The 7,094-nt window shown below is 40.5% G+C and overlaps 2 long non-coding RNA genes across 2 annotated transcripts; both read left to right on the forward strand.

Moving 5' to 3' along the window:
* The first annotated feature begins 1,351 nt into the window (after nt 1-1,351).
* LOC128662493 (uncharacterized) lies at nt 1,352-1,572 on the forward strand. The gene is made up of 2 exons (XR_008402793.1): nt 1,352-1,385; nt 1,463-1,572. It is a non-coding gene; the product is annotated as an uncharacterized LOC128662493 (long non-coding RNA).
* A 5,078-nt stretch (nt 1,573-6,650) lies between these two features.
* Nucleotides 6,651-6,871, forward strand: LOC128662197 (uncharacterized). Its single transcript, XR_008402719.1, has 2 exons — nt 6,651-6,684; nt 6,762-6,871. It is a non-coding gene; the product is annotated as an uncharacterized LOC128662197 (long non-coding RNA).
* The last annotated feature ends 223 nt before the right edge of the window (nt 6,872-7,094 follow it).

The following is a 7,094-nucleotide window of genomic DNA, read 5'->3' on the forward strand; positions in this document are numbered from 1 at the left end:
CTGAAACTGAATAGAGATTGGAATTCAGAGACTCCTCAGCTGCAGTAAGGACACTCCTCAATTCAGCTGACCACAGGATTGGAAATCCCATCAAGCTGCAAGTAGTTTCATTTTCACTTCTCACTGTTTGTGTCACGCTGTTCAGCAGCACTTATCTCACAGAGACTGTTTCCTGAAATTACTCTCATGCTGTGAATGCTTGTCAGTTATTTACCTAACTAAGAGAAGCTGCAACCTATCTCACTATACTCCTGGATATTACTCTCATGCTGTGAATGCTGGTCAGTTATTTACCTAACTAAGAGGAGCTGCAACCTATCTAACTATACTCCTGGATATTTCTCCATGCTGTGTGTGCTTGTCAGTTATTTACCTAACTAAGAGGAGCTGCAAACTAACTCACTATACTCCTGGGTACTTCTCCATGCTGTGTGTGCTTGTCAGATATTATCCTAACTAAGAGGTAGTGCTAGTATATATAAGCTCCTACAATGGAACCATCAGATCTTCCACAGATCGTATATAACCTTTCCCAAAAGGTTGATCAGTTAGCCCAGGCTGTACATGATTTGCAAGTGGAAAATCAATCACTAAGGGGCATTATCAGAGATTCTATCTCTCCACAAACCTCTCAGGCGCAGCAGTTACCCGAACCCTCTGTATCCCTACCAGAGCCTTTTTCAGGTAACAGGAAGAATTATAGGCAGTTTAAGAACTCCTGCCATCTGCTATATAACCTAAGACCCCGAAGTTATCCCACAGAGAGGATTAAGGTACTCAGTACTATATCCTTCCTAAGAGGAGAACCCAGGACCTGGGCAGATAATTTGTGCGAACACAACGATCCAGTTCTGGCAAGCTTAGGTGAGTTTTTCACTGCCATGGATGACCTTTTTCATGATACTGACATACAGATGTCTGCTGAAGCTTCCATGAGAAGTTTGAAACAAGGTAAAAGACCTGTCGAAGAATACATTACAGACTTCAAATTGTATGCTGTAGACTCTCAATGGAGTCAGATTGCTTTGCGAAATTAATTTCGTTTGGGTCTTTCCGAAGCACTGAAAGACGAACTCGCCAGAATAGAGCTTCCTAAATCTTTGGAAGGAATCATGAGAACCGCACAACAACTGGACAGGAGACTACGCGAAAGGAAGGCTGAAAGATTCTCCTCTGATGTCCGTCCAAAAAGTTTAACCAGTCCCATCTCTCATTCTTCACCGCAACAAAGAGCACCTGCAATACCTATGGAGATAGGTGCAGTAAGAGGACCCTTAACTTCAGAAGAACGTTACCGCAGAAAAAAAAAAAAAATCTGTGTATGTATTGTGCCAATCCGGCTCACTCTGTACAGGACTGTCCCATACTCTTAAAACTAAAGAAAAGTAAGTACTCACAAATTAACTCATCAGTCCAAGGAGACAAAATGTATACTTAAGCTATGTTATCCCTTTCTCTACAGTGGGATCTAGATCAAGTGATGACTGATGGGATTATTGACTCAGGAGCCTATGGATGTTTCATCGACCACCATGTTGTAAAATCTAATAAAATACCCACTATTCAAAAGCATACTCCTGTCTCAATTCGTATGATTGATGGTTCTACTCCCAAAAAAGGGCCTATTACACACCAAACAGTACCGATTACTGTATCCATTAAATATCATTTGATGTTTTAAGCTCACCTCATTTTCCAGTGGTTTTGGGTATAAAGTGGTTACAGCAACATAACCCGCAAATTAATTGGTCGCCTTTTACTATTCATTTCAATTCAGATTATTGTTCACAGACATGTATGCACACACATACTGTTCTCCAGACAGAGATTACTAACTCTCAGATTCCTTCCCATGACTCTGATTTTACAGACGTATTCAGTAAAACCGAAGCAGAAAATCTACCCCCACATCGACCTTACGACTGCCCGATAGATTTACTTCCTGGCTCAACTATTCCTTATGGACACCTCTATCCATTGAGCCAACCCGAATTAAATCATTTAAAGGAGTATCTTGTGGAAAATCTCAGAAAGGGCTTTATCAGGGCCTCTACCTCTCCAGCCGGCGCAGGAATGTTTTTTGTCCGGAACAAGGACTCATCCCTAAGACCTATAATAGACTACCGGGAGCTGAATAAACGCACCATAAAGAACCGCTATCCTCTTCCTCTGATACCAGAGTTGATTGAGCGATTATCTGAAGCAAAGATCTATACAAAACTCGACCTAAGAGGAGCATACAATCTTGTGAGGATAAAAGAGGGCCACGAATGGTTGACCGCTTTCAGAACCCGGTACGGTCTATATGAGTACCTTGTAATGCCTTTCGGCCTGTGCAATGCTCCAGCCACCTTCCAGCACTTCATCAATGATGTGTTCAGGGATTTATTGGATGTATGTTTAGTCATATATCTAGACGATATCTTGATATATTCTAAAAATGACACTGAACACATCAAACATGTCCGAAGGGTCCTCTCTAGGCTTAGAGAGCATAAATTATATGCCAAACTCGAGAAGTGCATTTTTCATACTAATCATGTTTCCTTTCTTGGATATGAAATATCCCCAACTGGTATTATCATGCAAACCCAAAAAATTGATGCTGTAAAGAATTGGATCATCCCCAAAACAAGAAAAGACCTGCAAAGATTTCTAGGGTTTGCGAACTACTATAGGAAATTTATCAAGGACTTTTCCAAGTTAGCTAAACCACTTACTACTTTAACCAGTACTTCTGTACCATACATATGGAACAACGAAGCCAATGAAGCTTTTTCGTTATTAAAGTCTAGATTTACCACCGCACCGATTCTAAACTTTCCTGATCCAAGCCTCCAATATCTGCTTGAAGTAGATTCATCAGACTTTGCACTTGGTGCAGTGTTATCCCAACAAAAATCTCTCAATGATCCTATTCATCCCGTATCCTACTATTCCTCAATGATGACTGACTCTGAAAGGAACTATTCGATTGGAGACAAAGAACTCCTTGCAATAAAACGCTCACTGGAGAACTGGAGACATCTTCTTGAGGGAACCACTCTTCCCATCATTATACTCACAGATCACAAGAATCTTGTTTATTTGCAAACCAGTAAAACTCTATCGGCAAGACAGGTCCGTTGGAGTTTGTTCTTTTCACGATTCAATTTCAACATCGTTTACAAACCAGCTGCAAGGAACGGCAAAGCTGATGCTCTCTCTCGGTTACCCGAGAAAACCGATTCTATGAAGATACAGACTAGCATCATTCCCACCGAACGATTTGTTGGACTCACATCTGATATGTTGACTGAGCTTAAGAGATATACCGCCAACGAAACTCCACCATCTAACTACTCCCTAGTGATGAAGGATGCATTATATTATCATGCACAAAGGATCTATGTACCTAAACAGTTGAGAACTTTAATCCTTCAAACCCATCATGATACCCCCTTATCTGGTCACCCTGGGGTTCGTCGTACGATGGAATTGATATCACGAACGTTCTGGTGGCCTAAACTGAAAGAATCCGTTCAGGAATTTATACAAACATGTGAGATTTGTGCAGTGTCCAAATCAGAAAGAAAACCGCCTTATGGATTGTTGATTCCATTACCAGCACCAAAAAGACCTTGGCGACATATATCAATGGATTATATAGTTGATCTTCTGTCTTCAAATAATCAAACCACTATCCTGGTAGTAGTAGATCTGTTTACCAAAATGGGGCATTTCTTACCTTACCATAAGTTACCTACCTCCTCTGAGACTGCTCATCTATTTTTAGATAACATTGTGAAACTGCACGGTTTCCCAGCCATTATAACAACAGACAGAGGGACACAGTTTACGTCACGATTCTGGACCAAGTTATGTGATCTCACTAAAATACAACATCGCTTTACCACATCTTTCCACCAACAGACCAACGGACAGTCAGAGAGGTTAAATCAATGGCTTGAGCAATACCTCCGTTGTTACTGCTCATATCACCAAGAAGACTGGATAAAATTCCTAGCTATGGCCGAATTCGCCTACAATAATGCAGTAAATTAATCAACTAAATTCTCTCCATTCTTTGCAAACTATGCATTCCATCCTGATTTTGCTTTTTCCTCTCCTGACAATCTGAATTCACCCTCGATAGAAGATTTCCATGATTCATTACAACAAAATTTCCAAATTATACACCAGAATATACTGAATGCTCAAAACACACAAAAACATTATTACGATCTTCGTAGAAGACCTCCCCCACCATACACTGTGGGTGATCAAGTCTGGCTTTCTACCAAGAATCTGAGACTACAAATCCCATGCAAAAAACTGGCTGGTCTTTTTATCGGACCTTTTCCGATCATCCGTATTATTAATGAGAATGCAGTGACCCTAAAATTACCTGACAGCATGAAAATCCATCCTACATTTCACATATCACTTTTGAAACCGTATACTCCAACTAGACAAACCCAGCTTGGTTTACCTGCACTTCCACCAACAATGGAACAGGATGTATACGAAGTACATTCTTTACTGGATTCCAGGTACCACAAGGGGGAATTGCAATATTTGGTACACTGGAAGGATTACTCCTCTGATGACGACACTTGGGAGCCTGCCTCGAATCTCAATGCCCCAAGATTAATTACATTGTTTCATAGAAGACACCCTGATCGGCCTAGACCCACAACTGTGGCACAGTTGCCTTGAGGAGGGGGTCATGTAAGGGTTACTGTCTCTTTAAGGCTGTTGTGCATGTGAATTCTCATCTCATTGGTTACCTCCTCTATATATTTCATCATTTCCTGCTGCACTTTGCTTAGTATTTTGGTAGTAAGACTACATTTAAACCTGAGCTAAACTTAAGGATATCTTTACATTTTTCCAGCCTGACTCATAGCATTTGTGGCAAACTGAACTAACTTTTACATTCTGGGAAGCTTGCCAACACTCTCATACAAAGTATCCAGTTACAGACTCACTTCAAGCATAACCTAGGATTGATACAAATGTTGCAATTTCCTTGCTACGGAGCTCTCAGTGTGTTTCAATAAAGTGCCTGTAAATATTTCCCTGCATTTCCACTGACAACTTGGATGTTATACACTGAAACTGAATAGAGATTGGAATTCAGAGACTCCTCAGCTGCAGTAAGGACACTCCTCAATTCAGCTGACCACAGGATTGGAAATCCCATCAAGCTGCAAGTAGTTTCATTTTCACTTCTCACTGTTTGTGTCACGCTGTTCAGCAGCACTTATCTCACAGAGACTGTTTCCTGAAATTACTCTCATGCTGTGAATGCTTGTCAGTTATTTGCCTAACTAAGAGGAGCTGCAACCTATCTCGCTATACTCCTGGATATTTCTCCATGCTGTGTGTGCTTGTCAGTTATTTACCTAACTAAGAGGAGCTGCAACCTAACTCACTATACTCCTGGGTACTTCTCCATGCTGTGTGTGCTTGTCAGATATTATCCTAACTAAGAGGTAGTGCTAGTATATATAAGCTCCTACAAAACAAGAGCTATTCTTAAGAGACTCAGTTCCTAGTATAACCTCTCCTGTCAAATCAGTTATTCCATTTACGAATACATTGATTATAAAGCCTATATTGAGGGGTACTTACCAGCTTATCAATTCACTATATATCTTGAATTTCACTCCATTCATAGTGAGATTCCAATGCTCTAGTGATACAAACCATTATTTAAGCAACTTAATCTGCAATTGTGTTCCAATTCTATATACAAAACTATCTAACTATAAATACCCTAACATAATACTAATCCCAAAATATTTAAAATGGAACCAGCAGATCTTCCACAGATTGTATATAACCTTTCCCAAAAGGTTGATCAGTTAGCCCAGGCTGTACATGATTTGCAAGTGGAAAATCAATCACTAAGGGGCATTATCAGAGATTCTATCTCTCCACAAACCTCTCAGGCGCAGCAGTTACCCGAACCCTCTGTATCCCTACCAGAGCCTTTTTCAGGTAACAGGAAGAATTATAGGCAGTTTAAGAACTCCTGCCATCTGCTATATAACCTAAGACCCCGAAGTTATCCCACAGAGAGGATTAAGGTACTCAGTACTATATCCTTCCTAAGAGGAGAACCCAGGACCTGGGCAGATAATTTGTGCGAACACAACGATCCAGTTCTGGCAAGCTTAGGTGAGTTTTTCACTGCCATGGATGACCTTTTTCATGATACTGACATACAGATGTCTGCTGAAGCTTCCATGAGAAGTTTGAAACAAGGTAAAAGACCTGTCGAAGAATACATTACAGACTTCAAATTGTATGCTGTAGACTCTCAATGGAGTCAGATTGCTTTGCGAAATCAATTTCGTTTGGGTCTTTCCGAAGCACTGAAAGACGAACTCGCCAGAATAGAGCTTCCTAAATCTTTGGAAGGAATCATGAGAACCGCACAACAACTGGACAGGAGACTACGCAAAAAGAAGGCGGAAAGATTCTCCTCTGATGTCCGTCCAAAAAGTTTAACCAGTCCCATCTCTCATTCTTCACCACAACCAAGAGCACCTGCAATACCTATGGAGATAGGTGCAGTAAGAGGACCCTTAACTTCAGAAGAACGTTACTGCAGAAAAACCAAAAATCTGTGTATGTATTGTGCCAATCCGGCTCACTCTGTACAGGACTGTCCCATACTCTTAAAACTAAAGAAAAGTAAGTACTCACAAATTAACTCATCAGTCCAAGGAGACAAAATGTATACTTAAGCTATGTTATCCCTTTCTCTACAGTGGGATCTAGATCAAGTGATGACTGATGGGATTATTGACTCAGGAGCCTATGGATGTTTCATCGACCACCATGTTGTAAAATCTAATAAAATACCCACTATTCAAAAGCATACTCCTGTCTCAATTCGTATGATTGATGGTTCTACTCCCAAAAAAGGGCCTATTACACACCAAACAGTACCGATTACTGTATCCATTAATGGCCACACTGAATTAATATAATTTGATGTTTTAAGCTCACCTCATTTTCCAGTGGTTTTGGGTATAAACTGGTTACAGCAACATAACCCGCAAATTAATTGGTCGCCTTTTACTATTCATTTCAATTCAGAT

Source organism: Bombina bombina, chromosome 6 (genome assembly GCF_027579735.1).
Source record: "Bombina bombina isolate aBomBom1 chromosome 6, aBomBom1.pri, whole genome shotgun sequence".
Lineage (NCBI taxonomy): Eukaryota > Metazoa > Chordata > Amphibia > Anura > Bombinatoridae > Bombina > Bombina bombina.